The sequence below is a fragment of the Anoplopoma fimbria genome, chromosome 23 (assembly GCF_027596085.1).
Source record: "Anoplopoma fimbria isolate UVic2021 breed Golden Eagle Sablefish chromosome 23, Afim_UVic_2022, whole genome shotgun sequence".
NCBI lineage: Eukaryota > Metazoa > Chordata > Actinopteri > Perciformes > Anoplopomatidae > Anoplopoma > Anoplopoma fimbria.
The window spans coordinates 2,476,760-2,493,669 of record NC_072471.1 but is presented as its reverse complement, the minus strand read 5'-3'; the positions used below and the strand labels follow the sequence as shown (position 1 = coordinate 2,493,669).

Here is a 16,910-nt window from a genome sequence, read left to right as displayed (position 1 = left end):
GGTTACTAGTGATCTGCTCTTTGGAAACTAATCAAACTGGGCTTCTTATTGATTTGGAAGTATTTTTGTCTCTTTCTTTAAAGAGTACAACAAGAGTTTTAAAGAATATGTATTCATTATGCATGCAGAGACGAAAGAGATCATCTTCCTCTGTAGATTGTAGGTTGCGGTGCTCCATTTTAACGATGTCATTCTCTTTATAAAAGAGATATCTAAAAAAATAATGAGTGTTTGTTTATTGTTTGGTTTTATGGCCTGTAGATTCCCAAACTGTTAACTTATTCATGAGCACACCCACACTGAGCCAAATAGTGGGAGCTGCTGCTCATCGAGCTAACCCATTGGCACATCGGCTAACTCATCGGCTAACTCATCGGCACAAAGGCCAACCCAGTAGCACAACGGCTAACCCAGTAGCACAACGGCTAACCCAGTAGCACAACGGCCAACCCAGTAGCACAACGGCTAACCCAGTAGCACAACGGCTAACCCAGTAGCACAACGGCTAACCCAGTAGCACAACGGCTAACCCAGTAGCACAACGGCTAACCCAGTAGCACAACGGCTAACCCAGTAGCACAACGGCTAACCCAGTAGCACAAAGTTTATTAGTAGTAGTCTGGAACACCTTTGGAACCATTTCTTTTAAGCAACAAGAAATGTAGTCTTTTTCATTTAGTTAAAACTACCCACACATTGCATACAATTGCCATATTGAGCTTCTTTCATTTACAATTTCTTACAATTCATTAGCAGAGCTGTATGGTCTCTTAATCCTGGGATGATGTAAATGTAAATGTGAATGTTAATGTGTGTTTGCATGAAGCTGCAGAGTCAATCCTCCAGGGATACAGTCACAGTTTCTTTAATTGCAAGACCACATAAAGCAATGTGAAATATATTTTATAATACCAGGTGAATGCCGTGCTGACTGGTCACCAAGGAGCCGAGGTTTACAATGCCGGAAATTGTCTCCGTGTCCCTGATTTGTCTTGTTATTGCATCAAACTGTGTTTACTGACGTCAGAAAACCTCGTGAACCCTCTGCTAACCGTCAAGGAGACATTAAAGTCTGAGCACAACACTTATTAATGTTATAAAGATTAAATGTTTAGAGAAGTCACTAAATTCCAACGTCTGAGAGGGTGTCAAAAAGCAAATAAAGAAAAGATGTCCGTCCAATTTTAAATGACTGGATTTGATTTAAAGGCTGGATTTTTCCCTTTCAGATTTGGTTTAAGGGTTGAAAGATGAAACTCTCTCTCTCAGCTGACTTTTCTCTACTTTTTTCAAGTTCACCTCTGGGTGAATCTCCACTGAATAGTCAATTACTCCTCGTGGTCACAGAGGAATGTTGATCAATGTTGTGGTATTTAGAGCAGGGTTTTTTGTAAACTGTAGCTGTCTTGCAAGACAAAACTAGAATGCAACGTGTCAGGAGTTTCTTATCACTATTTAGCTCTTGATGAAGGGGATTTTAGAATGTAAAACGGTTCCTTACAGACTGAGTTGTTTGTATCAGCTGTGTCCTCTCTTATGAGTCAAATTAGTCAGAAATAGAGTTAATAACATGGCAAACAGACTTACAAATGTTCCTTCTCATGCCAGACACTCTCATAATATTATGCAGTGACTGTGCTCTGTTTTGTTAGTTATTTGAGTGACTATTGCAAAAATTTTATTTTTGTTTCTCCTGACGAGCCACATTGTGTGACTCACTGCAGACGGTCAGCAAAAAGCATCTATTTATAAGATTCCTGTATGATTGCCTAAAAACCTTTGGTCAATAACTTCTCTGATTCACAGTCAAATACAATGATGTATGTTTTACGTTTATATGTAAATTCAATTGGTTCTGTCTTTATTTTGACAGTGTTGAAAGCACAGTAAATGCAAGTGATAGACTTTTAAGTTTAAATTAAGGTAAGACATGTCCTTATTTATCCCCAGTGTGTAAAAGATAAGTACAAATAAATAGAGAAAAGTGAAAAAAAATATAGAGTATATAGAGAACAAACATAAGAAAAGAAGTAGAAACTATACAAAAGCTATCGATCTCAAAATTACAAGGCAAGCATTACCTAAAAAAAAAAGGAATAATGACCATAGTTTTGGTGTTTCTTCCTTGATGACTGCTAATAAAAACTACAAATCAAACATTTGTTCCCCCTTAAACTCTGCTTAAAATAAATGACGAGAATCAGTTTGGCAAATAAATTCAAAATTACAAGGCAAGCATTGCCAAAAGAAAAGTATAATTAAAACTTAAGTATTTGGTGTTTCTACCTTTGTAACTGCTACTAAAACCACAAATAAAACATATTTCTTTCCCTTAAATTGTGTATAAAACAAATGACAATTATTAGATTGGTGCAGTTTTCCCCACAGAGAACCACAGTAGTGATAATATATCTTAAAACCCAAATTAATGTTATCCTTCAAAGCTGAGCTGTATCCATCGTATCAGAGGTGGAAAACAGGAATTATGTTCAATTTTCATTCTTTTAATTTCTACATTTCAATTTTTTCCACCTGCCTCTCTAAGCATAAACTTGTTAGACATTTTCAGCGTCATAGAAAATCAATAGCACCTCCTGGAAAGTTCTCCAACCCGGGTTATTACATTTGCTTCCTGCCCATACGCTCTTCATGTGAACATGAGACCTTATAACCAATATGCCAGTAAAGGTTGTTAGGGTGCATTATATTCTCTTAACCCGGCACCAGTATTCTTCCTGCACTCCTCGTGTCAAAGAACTTTATTGTTGGACGTCCAAATGCAAAAAACACTCGACTCATACCGTGTGACTGAACACATTGTCCTGTAAAAAGGAAGAGGACTGGTTGCTAGCTGATAGAAACCATTATTAGTAATATTGAGTTTAGCCAGCTCTATAAATCAAAAAATCACATAAATTAAAAGTTTGAGATGTGTTTATGGCCTCTTCCTGTGTGAAAATGTAAAGCATAAAAACTATTTGGCCATAAAGCAATCCAGTAGACAACAATGGATTTGGCCAAAAAGGGTATATTACAATGAAAACATTTTATTTTTAAATATAATGAAACTATGGCTGCAACTAATATTCTTTTTTATCATGGATTAAAAAAATGTAAGAAATTAGTGAATTCAATTACTGAGGTTGTGTCATCAAATTTTTAAATGTTTTATCTGAAACCAAACCTATTCAATTTATCGCGATATAAAACTGGGTAAAGCAGAAATCCTCATATTGGACCAGCTATTTTTTTATTTGCTTAATTGACTTGCATGTTATTCAACTATCAAAATAGTCACATAGTCAGTGTTTTTTTGGTGGGGAGGGTTTATTTATCTCTATGGTGAATACTCACATTCTGTTGGCTTGAAATATGGCAATGCATACGTTTCCAGTCACCTTATTAGTGCATGTCCAATATTCACTATCTTTTAGCTCTGTTTTTGGTCTCCACCAAAGTCTGATATAAAATCAGGCCTTTTAGCCGCTCGATTTTTCACCATGTTCAGCAGCTAGAGGCTTAAATTAGTTTCTCTGAATATATATATATATATATATAGATACAGCCAGTGTTATTTGAGAAAGTTAACATTAACCAATTGGACTAGATTGGCCGACCCTACACGCTCACTCAAAGGCCAGACATTCACACACCTGATAAAGAAACCAAGCGTGCAGAGTAAAGAGAAACTGAGAGAGTATATAAGTCTTTGGATGCTTACAAACTAACCTGCGGAGAAAGTTGCAATGCCAGCATTGACAACAGCAATCCACAATGCAAACCAACCCCAAAAAGTCAGTCAAAATGAAAGTCTGACAATATCATTGAAGATATTGGCAACATTTCTTTCCATCCCACTAATAGTTTAGCCTATTAGCAACATTTTCTCTCCATTTCTCTAATATATTAGCCTATTAGCGATAGTTGTCTTCATCTCCCTTATAGTTGAGCCTATTAGCAGCGTTTCTTTTCCATTTCTCTAATAGTTTAGCCTAGCTTACACTCTAAGCTAAACTATTAGCAACCTTTTCTCTCCCTCTTTGAAATGCTTCGCCAATATTGTAGCTCGCTAGAGCCTGAAATCAGTTTGTCATCTCAAAGGTATGCAATAGAATTTAAGTTTGAGTCGTTCTCCTTCGATTCTGGCGCCCAACGACACAACAAGATGACGTTTTCGATGTTTAGCCTTTAACTCTGAGGAAAGCTGTAGTGCTGTTGATGATACTCTGTGGTCAGTGTGAACAACCCCTTAGACGTTGCACAATTGATCTATTGTTTTGAATAAAAACATTGGTCAGTGCAGCCTTAAAGTTTTATTTTGGAGCTCTGGGTTCCTCACAGCATTGCAACAGAGATACCATTGATTTAAAGATGTGTTTTTCTGCTGGTGGCCTCCGGCTCTGTCCATGTGGTCTCAATATCCTGGGTCCTGATACCATCCTGGTATCTGTGTTGCATATCATTTGTCCTTCCGTTACATATTTCCCCTGTGGCCTCCAGCCTCAACTATCTGAAAAATCACAATAAAAAACACCAGCTACAGTTAACAAGAGAATATTACTGCCACATTTACAGGTTTTGTTGCAAATCACTTGTTGTTTTAGAGCAAGCATGTTCAGATACAGGTGTTTATCATACAGCGTTCTTAACTATACCTATGTGAAATTATTTAACTGTAATTAGTAGTTTTCACGCAAAATGATCTTGTATCTAATCCCCTAATCATGAACCAGGAAGTTTAAAGACTGCAAACACAGGTGTTGATGTGTCAAACAAAAAACTGTCTTACACCCAGGAGACCGCTGTTCGTGTCCTGTGTTAAATAACAAAACGTTTATTTCTTTTGTCACATTACTACACTTCGGTTAAGCCACTTCTGTAGTCATTTAAACCCAAACCACCATCTTTTCCTGAACATAACTACTTTTTTTTTTTCCTGGGTGGAGGGAGGTTTATATTGAAAAGACTGTATAATATAACTTCTGCCAGAGTTTGATCAAAGATTACAGAAGAAGAATAACAGAAAACAATAGAATACAATAAATATATATAAACATATATGAACAATAGAGTAATGATTTTTAAAGATAAGTAATGCTGACACCAGTGCAAAACAGAATATCAAAAAGAGTAAGTAAATGGGAAAAGTTGATTACAACTGATAACTATTAAAAACAGGGGTAAAAACCTAAAGTGACATTGAGAGCAATATTGTCTATGATATTTAAAAGTAATAAGAAGTTATATTGCACATAATATATTGAAGATATTGATATAACGAGCAGAAACTGACCTGTGTTGTTCGAGCTTTGGAGTAACTATCATACAAACCGTTGTATTTGTTGTCAGATAAGAACTGATAAGTGAGAAATAAAGTTGGAGTGTCACATTACGCAGAATTTGCTCGACGATAATGTCGCATGACATGGCAGCTGGCTGTAGATCAGTACGTCTGGCAATGTATTCGTAATGAAATCACAGTTTTACATTCTGGCTCTGGGAAACTGGTGTGTTTGCGACCAGAAAGAAGCTACGCATTTGGCTTCAATCTGTGCAGTGTGTGTGTGTGTGTGTGTGTGTGTGTGTGTGTGTGTGTGTGTGTGTGTGTGTGTGTGTGTGTGTGTGTGTGTGTGTGTGTTGTGTGTGTGTGTGTGTGTGTGCGTGTGTGGTGCAGTCTGGTTTTGCTGAACCAGGATGAGCTGCTGCTCTCAGAGCTCTTCAAAGGCCTGCCATAAAACCTCTGGATCTTAATCGGATGCTGTTCAGACTCCACATTGTAATTACGTCCCAACACATTTCTGTCTGCATGGTTCTACAAAAGAGTGTTTGTGTGTTTGTGTGTGTTGGCGGCTTGAGGGTGGTCGTTTTCTGTTGTGTACTGTTGGTGTTTCTTTGGGAGGTTTAAGCTGCATGTTGTATCACGTTAACATTGTGTTTGGGCTATTGATGTTTGTGTGTGATGCTGGTATGATATTTACACAGATGTGTGGTTGTGTGTGTGTGTGTGTGTGTGTGTGTGTGTGTGTGTGTGTGTGTGTGTGTGTGTGTGTGTGTGTGTGTGTGTGTGTGTGTGTGTGTGTGTGTGTGTGTGTGTGTGTGTGTGTGTGTGTGTGTGTGTGTGTGTGTGTGTGTGTGCGTGTGTGTGCAGTTTATATATTCCATGCTCTTCTCACCAAGTTTCTTTGGTCTAAATTGGATGTGAAAGGAAATCCCATGTCTGCAAGGCTTCCACTGCAGGCACAGACCTGTGTGTGCGTGTGCGTGTGTGTGTGTGTGTGTGTGTGTGTGTGTGTGTGTGTGTGTGTGTGTGTGTGTGTGTGTGTGTGTGAAGCCTTTACCATGCCACAGTGGATTAACCACAGAGTCTGAGCTGTAACACTGAGGCTGTGAAGGAGAGATTTTCGGAGAGAAAAACAAGAGAGCACGGAGCAGATAGACGACGGGAGGAAGAGGCTTTAAGATTGATTGGGGAGCTAAAAAAAAGAAATGAATTCTAAAACACAACATATTTGGCTTAAAGAAAAAGAAATTACCAGCATCTTTAATTAATCCTCAATTCAAAAACTTTGATTATTACAACCTCAAACTGTTTTTTTCTCTTACAACATTCCAGCATTATGTGTTTAAGATAAGGTTGATCCCTTTTGGAAATGTTGGCAAGCAGAAAAGCGTGTTGCTTTTTTAATTTCAACACTGCCAGTAGCTGATAGTTTGTGTTTAAAAGGAAAAACTCTACTTTAAATCTTTTGAGCACAAGTTACAAAACATCTGCAGTTAATCACTCGCTGTGGAACTGCTTGCAGAGCGTCCAACATCAATAATTTCAAGTGTCGTAGGTTTTAAGGATAACAGTTAGTCCAATATAAAAAATCTCACAAATTTGTATTTTAGAGTGTTTAAGTCTTGACTTTTCTTGCAGGATTTGTTCATATTTTGTTTAAAAAAGCTGACAAAACACAATAAACAGTGTGCAAATGTCTGCTAATCATATAATCAAAGTTGTTCTTCGTCATGGAACCAGTTCTTCCTCATCTTTGGTTTGTTGTTCTGCCTCTTCCTGCTCTGTATTTACACTTACACTCTCTTCCTCAATGTCTACCTATATCAATATATGATTTTACCACCGATACCGTACTCTACTTATAGACGTAAAGTAACTATACAATAAATTGTATTTCTTGCATCATATTTGTTCTCTATGGTGGACAAATCTGACAGTTTCCAAAACAGCTGCCATGATTTTGCACTTAAAAAATGTAGAAGCACAGAGCGGTGACAGCTTGAGGAGAAAGATATTCATCCAAGTTTGTGCCAAAAGAGTTCAATGCTGACATTTGAGTGCAAAAAGAAACTGTCCATCATCCACTGCACCGCTTACTGGAAAAAGGACGTCTGTCACCTGCTATATTCATACACAGTCTTGCCAAACCTCAATGGGGAAAAAAAGTGAAATTTGCAGCCTGGCTCTGGAAGGCAACTTATCATGAATCCTTGATCAATATGGTGCATTAGAATCATCGACTGTATATAAGAAATGGACGTAGTCGTCGTGACGTAACCCATTGGTTTGGGTACTACGGTTTGAAGCCTTGAGTTCTGCATTTTGGCTGTTGCCATCTTGGAATGAAGAATGAAGCCAATGTGTGAGTGTCTTAAAGCTGCATTCTCTCTCCTGTCCACCAGGGGGCGACTCCTCTGGTTGTATAGAAGTCTATGAGAAAATGACTCTACTTCTCTCTTGATTTATTCCCTCAGTAAACATTGTAAACATGAGTTTATGGTCTCAATCTCTAGTTTCAAGTCTTCTTCAATACAGCATGATGTTCATTTAGTAAATGATGCTCCATTTAGAGTCAAACAGACCATAAAGCAGGGTATGCTTCAGGGCGGGGCTACTGTGATTGACAGCATACCCTGCCTTATGGTCTTTAAGGCATTTCAGCATTGGCTTCACTTTTGAGAGCTGGAAGTTGCCGCCCGATGAGAACAAATTAAAATCAGTGATGTAATGCTCGGGTAAATCTGGAGACTGTGTTAACGCTGACTATTCTTTTTTTTGAACCAGTCTGAAATCTGTCAACAGATCACCAGTCCAACCAGTTTGGTGGGGTCACAGCTGGCTATGTAACAGTATCGCCCATGTCCAAACACTAGCTAAGCACCCAGTGTTGTTTCACAGTGTTTCATCATTAATTGCGCACTGTGATGCGTCTCTTACCTCAACCTGGCAGCCTGCTCGCCTCCTCCGGCTGCTCAATGAGGCAGCGACTCCACGCGAGTCATGAAAAAGGTGGAAAGGAGGCTCAGCTGCACAGCTCTCAGCTCTGTGCCGCCCTGCTCTCATAGCTGGCATTTCTCAGATAAGACGCAGCCAGCAAAACTGATTTACAATGCTCCCCTCCTCCCTCTGTACGAGTGTGTGTGTGTGTGTGTGTTAGTGTGTATGTGTGTGTTTTAAAGGTCTCAAAGTGTAATAAACTGTCATGAAATACTCCGCCGGCAAAAACACATCAACCTGCAAATCACATCACAGCGTTCGGCGCTCGTTCTCCATCTGTCATACAGCGGAGGTGAATGTGTGTGTGAGTGTGTTTACAGTATATGCAGCTTTCAGTTTGCAACATGTTGAGCCTAAATCTCTTTACCTTCATCATCCTCCTGCTTCTTTTTTTTTTATTTTTATCCCCCTGGGATGTGTGTAATGTTTCTCTTCTCTGGTGTGCCTTTAGCTCCACATGTTTACTTCACTCCCATTTCTTAACACTCTTCTCAGCATCATCGTCATTTGATACCACGCGTCGATATTACAGGGGAGGGGAATTCCAAGAATGCAGGCGTTCACTCCTTCTTTTATTGGATTTCAATCCACCAGGGCTTTTTTCTGAACACCAGTGTTTTCCACAGTAACTTAACACCGAGCTGAAAAAACTGGAATGGATTACCTACATTGGTGCGCTCGAAAACACGGACCGGAGTTTTGAAAACTGCAGAGCGTAAATTTCACTGACTCTCTTCTGGATGAAACTCTCAACTCTGACCACACCTCCCAGCAGTGATGTCATAGCGCACAGGCCACACCCTGAGTGCCCTTCTACATCACAAAGTCCTGCCTCTTCTGGGCGACCTCCATTGGACCTTATTTAGAATTGAGGTGAATATATCGGCCTCATTGTCACCAATACACAATCCAGCCATTTCAATTAGTATCGGCCCGATATCTACTATCGGTATCTTTAAGGGGATATCTTCATTGTTGTTTTAAGGCCTTAAAATCTACCAAAATCTTAGGTAAGATCTGTTTAACTTGTAGTTTGAAGTTGAGAGCTCTTGTTGTTATTACAAACTATTCCTTTTAAACCCTCCACAGACCATTTTTAACAAACCGTGATACTTCAAAGCTTCAAATGAGCACTAGCAGCATGCTAACACTTGAAGTTTAATGTTATTTTGCTGCTCTTTTATGGTCTTTTTTGCACAGATGTTTTGTTAGCTGTTGCGTGTTTTGCTTGTCAGTTTGCACATTTGGATACTGCCATTTAGACTGATGGACATTTCTTTTTTTTGGAGGCATCAAAAAAGGTCTAAAATGTCCCCTAAAAAACTCTGGTTTCCCTTTACCTGTTACGGCCCATTGTCATCTTTCTTTTACAGGTAATAGAAACAGTCAGTCACCTTAAGCTCTTCTCTGGCGTTACAGACTTTGGCACAATTTCTAAAGGGGTGTTTGAGAAGTGGAGGAGACAAAGTTCACTGTCCATTTACATGAAATCATGACAGTAAAGATCTTATAGACCTAATCATCCTGTCATCCTGTCCTACGTTATGGAGATTACATTATCTAATCTTTCCCATATAGGTCTGTTGGACTGTTTGCATGAAAAACAAACATGTCGTGTTGCTTCAATAATGAACTTCTAATGATCCACTGATGCGATATAGAAACATGAACATGAGTTTATTAAATCTCAAGGACACTCTGTGCTGCGATACAGAAGGTTGCATTCAGCGCTGGATGGATGCAGCAGGCAGATGGTTGGATGGATTCATAATGTCCGGTTAATTAAAGAGGGAATTCCTGAAGATCCTTCAAACTGACCCTTCTTTCCTTTTTGATAAGTAACTGCACTTTGTAAAAGGGACACGGAGTCCTGGAAAGGTTGTGGAAGTACAGAAAGAGGACTGGAGAATGAACCAATGAATAAAAAAAGGAGTGCATTCTGCTGGGTGGAGGTAATTTGTAGATTGTTTAAACCGTTAAAGTGATCACAGGACGAGACGAGTCAGCATCTGTCTGATTCAGCTCAGTCCATGAGATGATTGATCGATCACATCATACTATTGCTTTGTGGTGATTCATTAAAACGGCACGTCACGGTGCTTAAAAGATTAAAAAAAAGAGTAGAATCAAAGGCTCTATATACGGTCGACTTTTACCTGAAGGAGATGTTATGTAGAAACGTCTCTTTAGTTAATATAACACATTTAGAAGACTCTGCAGCCTCTGCAAGGGTTTTTTTTTTTTTTTTTTTAGTGATTCTCTTTTTTACATCATGGCCAGCCAAAACAATATTTAAACATCCATTTTCACCTACATCTGTTTCATATATGCTTTGGTATACAATCATAGACTGTGTATAAGAAGTGGATGTAGTCATCGTGACGTAACCCATTGGTTTGTGGACTGCAATTTGCCGTTGCCATCTCTGACCATATTTGGAATAGGGAGGAGTGACGTACAGGCGGCGTACCTCTCTGATGGAGACCTGTCAATCACAGTAGCCCCGCCCTGAGCATTACATCACTGATTTTAATTTGTTCTCATCGGGTGGCAACTTCCAGTTCTCCAAAGTGAAGCCAATGCTGAAATTCCTTGAAGACCATAAGGCAGGATATGCTGTCAATCACAGTAGCCCCGCCCTAAAGCATACCCAGCTTTATGGTCTGTTTGACTCTAAATGGAGCATCATTTACTAAATGAACATCATGCTGTATTGAAGAAGACTTGAAACTAGAGATTGAGACCATAAACTCATGTTTACAATGTTTACTGAGGGAATAAATCAAGAGAGAAGTAGAGTCATTTTCTCATAGACTTCTATACAACCAGAGGAGTCGCCCCCTGATGGTCAGTACAGAGAATGCAGGTTTAACACATGAAGCATTCGCTTTACTTTTAAGAATTCAAGGATCATTTATTGTCATTATGCAACACAGGGTTGCACAATGAAATTCTGTTGTAGCCCACTTGTAACACAACAAACGCATGCCAAACCACAAAAAACTAAAACAGTAGTACATTTCCTTCTTGCTTTTTGGGGGAATTTGCATCAAAGGAACGTAAACAGCAGCAACAAAAACAGTTCTCTGGGCAGATAATATGGCCGACATCTTCACATAAAAAGTTCAACAGGAGGAATAACACTGTCAATCAACTTTGACTGTGTTTGAGCACCAAGCATCATTGATGTAAACACAAAGTCCGCCTCCTCTCGTCCCACCGGAGTCCTGCGGTCCGCCCGTCAAGTGCATTTAAAAAAAACATTGATAATCTGAGGTTGATAATCCCGCCAGACTGTGGAGTTAAGTGTTCTGACTCATGGCTGATTGGCATTGTAGGTGGTTGATTAGTTTGGTCCAGATTACATGGACCACTAGAGTCTGATTAGGCTGACTCGGAGAAAAAAAGTTGAACGCTTAGTGTTTCCTCCATTAAGTGTAATTAGCAGCTGTGTGTGTGTGTCTGCGAGTGTGTGCGCTACTTTTTGAGCAGCGATGGTGCGTAGGAGTCCTCTCCTCTAAAGCTCACTTCCACTCATCCCAGTTTTTTTTGCTGTTTCTCTGCATAATTAACCTTCCTTCAAATGGCAGTTTGTAGCTCATGACTTCAAATATTTTGTTCTTTCGCATGTTTTAACTCTAATTGACCGATCAGGCTGATGAAACACCTATAATACCCAACGGGAGGATTTTCAGATGTAAGCTAAAACTGATGTTCTGAGGATTTCACCAAGCGGCAGTGAAGTTTTTAAAGCGAAATTGCTGAAGGTCTTCCTGTTAAGAGGACATTTAAATACACTATAATGCAGTGAAGTTGTTAAAGCGAAATTGCTGAAGGTCTTCCTGTTAAGAGGACATTTAAATACACTATAATGGATTATTTTATTTGTATGAAATCTGAGTGCATCCAAATGTCACCAAACTGCTAAATAACGAATGTAACTTTTGTGTTTTGTGTAGGAGAGGAGAGGAGAGGAGAGGTGGTCCATGTCATCAAAGGTCAACAGGCCTGAGCACTGAACAGGTAAGAGACCAATAATCACCTATATTCTACTTTACTTGCCTCTTCTCTAATATTACTTTAAAAAAATTGTACTTTAAGAGATAATCCTGCTTTCTATTGCCTGGCCAATACTGGATTTTTGAGGCAGATGTTATTTTTTTTAAAGTTATTAATTAATTAATGTAACTTCACATCATTATTTTTGAAAATAAGTATTATTTGGGTCAAAGATATGAAAGTATTTGTGATGTAGTCTGCCTCTAAATTACTTCAAACATATATTGCCACTTACTGGTCAACAGACAGTAAACTCTAATACCCATAAATCAGTGATGATTGTTTTACTAATTGTTTCTTAGCAGTAGTAAATTTGCAGAGGTCTGATACTGGGAGCCATTGGCTTAAACAACGTAAGAGTACCGCTGTACACAAAGGAGAAGAACTTGTTATTTTGGAAACAAAATGGCACTAATGTTTGGCACAAAACTCAGGCGAAACTTTATGTAATTTATTTGCTATACTGGTGGTGGTATAACAAAGACGCGTCTCTATTTTTCATCCATCCAACAACGTTTTCTCGTCAGTTTTCTGTTGTGTAATAAGTACAACAGCCTCACGGGGCAGTTAGCGGGGCGAGTTGTTTTATTGTTAAATTCCTCCACTCATACAAAGGCCTCCTTCTTTTCTTTCTATAGTCATATAAAAAAATTCCCATAAAACCAGTTCATTAAACTGGAGTTGCTGTGTCAACACATAGCGTTGCAGAGCTGCTACCTAATTATTTGGCCTTTTATAACACATATAAACACACGTTATTTCTCTAGTGGGAAGTGTGTGTGCGTGCGAGTGTGTGTGTGTGTGCGCGTGGGTGTGTATGTGCATGAGTGTAAACACATGGGAGGCTGATAAAGAGCAAACAGGAAAGCATGTCTGATAATATCACTGATACAGGAAGTAGTTCAGCTGTAAAAACAAAGTGTTTTTGGATCTGTGCTGACGTTTTTGACAAACATTCTTTAGAACAATCACAGGCTGGATATTAATAATTAACAGTGTGTATATATCTGCCGTTTCCTTTTCAAAGAATACCCAGTCCAAGTCGTGAAAGCATTCATGTACAGTTTGGACTTTTGATTAAAATGTACCCAGATTTTTCTGTTTTCTGTTTCAATTTGAGAAAATTAAACATCATAAACAATTTGATATATTCTATGCAGATGACACACTGTTTGAGGTGACGATGTTTACTGAGGTTATAAATCAAGTGAGAAGTAGAGTCATTTTCTCATAGACTTATACACAACCAGAGGAGTCGCCCCCTGATGGACATTAGAGAGAATGCAGCTTTAAGACACTTCAGCATCGGCTTCACTTTTCAGACCTGAATGTTGCCGCCTGGTTTTTACTGAACCAAACTGGTTATGCATGAAAGCACCCTTTGGTTGTTGGATGAGGGGAAACCAAGTTTATTATGAGATTATTTTTGGTCCATTTTAGTTTTTTTCTGGTTGAATTATAAAGATAATATAGATACTTATTTAAAAAGTATTGAATATATGAGAAGTGGATATGGTCATTAGTTCTTCTAAGCCCACCTAAATTAAGCCCATCATTATAAATCATAAAATGAAATGTTATTTTCCATCCAAACCACTTCTACTGTATATATCTTCATATGTATTTTCTTTATTCAACTAAGAAACAAGTTTTAAGAAAAACTTCTTAAACCTTCAGTGCACACACAAAAACACACACATTCTCCCACTTTCCTGTGGGAGCTGTGCAGGAAAACTCTGGTGTATTTTGTAGGGAGAAGTTCAGTGTGTTTGCATCTTTATGTCTGTGTGGGTGTTTGTGTGTCTCAGAGGGGAGCTGCAGCTGTGAAGGCCGGCTCCAAAAACTGAGAACTCCCCTTCCACACTGGAGGACAGGGACTGTCGGTATTACTGACAGCGTTTCCTTTCCTGCTCCAGAAAAGTCTTCTTTCTAAAGGCTCAGATGCAGATTGAGCATCGCAGCTTTGGGTTGTCATTTTGTGAACATGCACACTTGTGTGGATGGATTATTTGGTCCAGCAGAAAGAGAAGACTTCAACTGAATTATTGCACATTTAGAGGCAGACTGCACGCAATTCAAAAGCTCCTCCACATCATCAACTGTACATTAGTTTCTTCTGGTTGGATCCTCACATCTTCCAACTTCAGTAATGATTTCTAGTGAATGAATTCGATTTTTGAGCTTTTGTCAAAAAGCGTGGATTGTGGATGATAGATGTTATAAAAATGTATTATAATAATAATAAAATGCAACAATCCTAAAATACAAGTCGAACATGCTCCAAACACTGAGATCCAGCACAAGTAATAACATTCACATGCACGTTCACCGTTGTATAACCTCCAATATCCCTTTATTCTACCACAGAGCTTTCATGTTGGCACAGCCCTCAATTAACCAGAAAGCATTTTCAATTTCCTATGTGCTCCGAATTTTCCCTGCAGGAGTGATTGTGTGGTTTGTACAAAGATTGGACGGCTACATTTTAGCATGGTGGAAATGATGCGTCTGCAGCAGAGATGGATGAAAGAGATTGCTCTTTGTTGAACTGACAGAAGTGGATGAAATCCAAAGGGTCGTCTGAATTCATTCTAAGCCCTAATCACAGGGGGATTTAGAGCGTGTCCACCAAAAAACAACATAAAATGTAGATAGTTCTTACCTTCCTACAGGCTCTCTATGGTCCAAGAAAAGGTTTCTATCGAATGGTGGAAAATGAAAGCAAATCGATGCAAACTGACTTTGACGGAGGCCAAATGAAGACGGCAAAAAAAGGTTATAAATTGTCTTGTACCTTTCTGAAAATCGTGGTGCAGCATTATCAAAGTGTCTCGTATCCATTCGTGTGCTCATGGAAATCCAAACACTATTTTTTTCCTAAACTATTGCCAAACAAAGCATTTTCTGGATGATCCTCCCGTGGAGGAATCTGTTTTGCACATCCTTAGAGCCATTAGATGGAAAACTTTTTTCTGGAACCATATGAAGCCCAGAAAGGTGAAGACTCTACTATTCCTTTACACCATTATTTCTCATAGTTATTGTTACTGTCTACTCATCAAAACAGTTACAGAAGTCTGTGGACATTACAACAACAAAGACTGAAAGAGATACAAAACTATACGAACTAAATAACATCATGTTTCTGGATCTTCGACGTTTAGACGTTTTACAATTGTCTTTTCAGTCCAAAGATAGTCTTTCTTCTGTAAAAGTAAGAAATAAATACTGCCTTTAAAACTCAAATCTCACATTTAGTTAGCATGTTTCAGCTCTAATTATGACATGTTGAATACGGCTAATTCTTGGCTAAATTTGATCTCTTTCGTGGCAGAAAAGAACATCACACAACACATTCGAAGTAGCTTCCTGTCACAGCGATCACGCAAACGACATATAGACCCCTTTAGATTCTAGTTTTTGTGGAAGAACTTTACTTTTCCAGTATAATTCCTTCCATGTTTTTGAATTTATTGATGTAGAAACTTAACATCTTGTATAAAGACCAAAACTTGTACTGTGTTGAGTATAATGTCATCATATCCCACAGAAACTATACGGCCATGAAAATGAGACAGACATTTGAATTACCTGAAATAAACATTTAAGTCTTTTGAAATATTCAGTGTTGCAGTTTGCAGAGCTGTATATGAATAATGATATCAATCTCTATTTGTTTTCCCATTACCTGATGAGTATCTACAAATATATCAGCAAACGAGACTCACATGACATCTCAGATTCTATTGCAGTTTGAAGGTGCAAACTTGACAAACCTGACTTCAGCCCATCCTCATTATACCTCAATATATATACTGGATAAATCTTGAATATTGTATCATATTATACATAATTCAATAGCTAATAGAATATTGTATGAAGCGTCTATATTTGAATTCAGACACAGTAATGCTGGAGGTGGCGGATGGATAGAGAATAAATACATCAAGAAATAGACAAAGCAGGAGAATGAGAGAAGCTGAGAGAAGTAAAGAGGAGGTAAAGAAAGTGTATTTATAGAAAAGTAGTCTTCTAATGAGTCGAATATGTCCAATTCCTACAATGGCGGTTGATTATGTTGGCCTCTGTGACGGCCAATGTGACCGTCGTGTGTCTTTAATGAAAACGCTCGTCTGTAAATGTGCTGATGCACTTCTTCAACTGGTTCTGAATATATATATATATATATATATATATATATATATATATATATATATAAAAATGTGATCTCTGTCTCTTATCTCACCTCCTTTATTGTATCCCAGCATTCAGATGGGTACAGCATGAGATGGGAGAATCAGTTTGCATTGAACATGGTTGAATGCGGTGCTGATGAAAGCTCATGCTGATAATAGCTTTTTTCATTATGTCCTTAGCCGGGCTTGGCATTTCATTTTCTGTTGCAGACTTCTGATTCTCACTGCTGCTGCTTTGGGTGTGTGCCAGAGTCTTTTGACAGGAGTTTTTTTCCCATTGTGTGTTTGGGAATACATTATTTTTTTTGTGTATCGTATTTCTGCTCGATTAAGCTTTGTGGAGAGAGACTGGGTGGGTGAGAGATGTGTGAGGGATT

At 38.5% G+C, this 16,910-nt stretch overlaps 1 protein-coding gene across 1 annotated transcript in view; it reads left to right on the top strand.

Moving 5' to 3' along the window:
• plxnb2a.1 (plexin b2a, tandem duplicate 1) overlaps positions 1 to 16,910 on the top strand; it is a 161,651-nt gene that overhangs the window by 39,517 nt on the left and 105,224 nt on the right. The window contains 1 exon segment of the mRNA XM_054625014.1: positions 12,238 to 12,301. The gene's annotated coding sequence lies outside the window, so the exon portion shown is untranslated.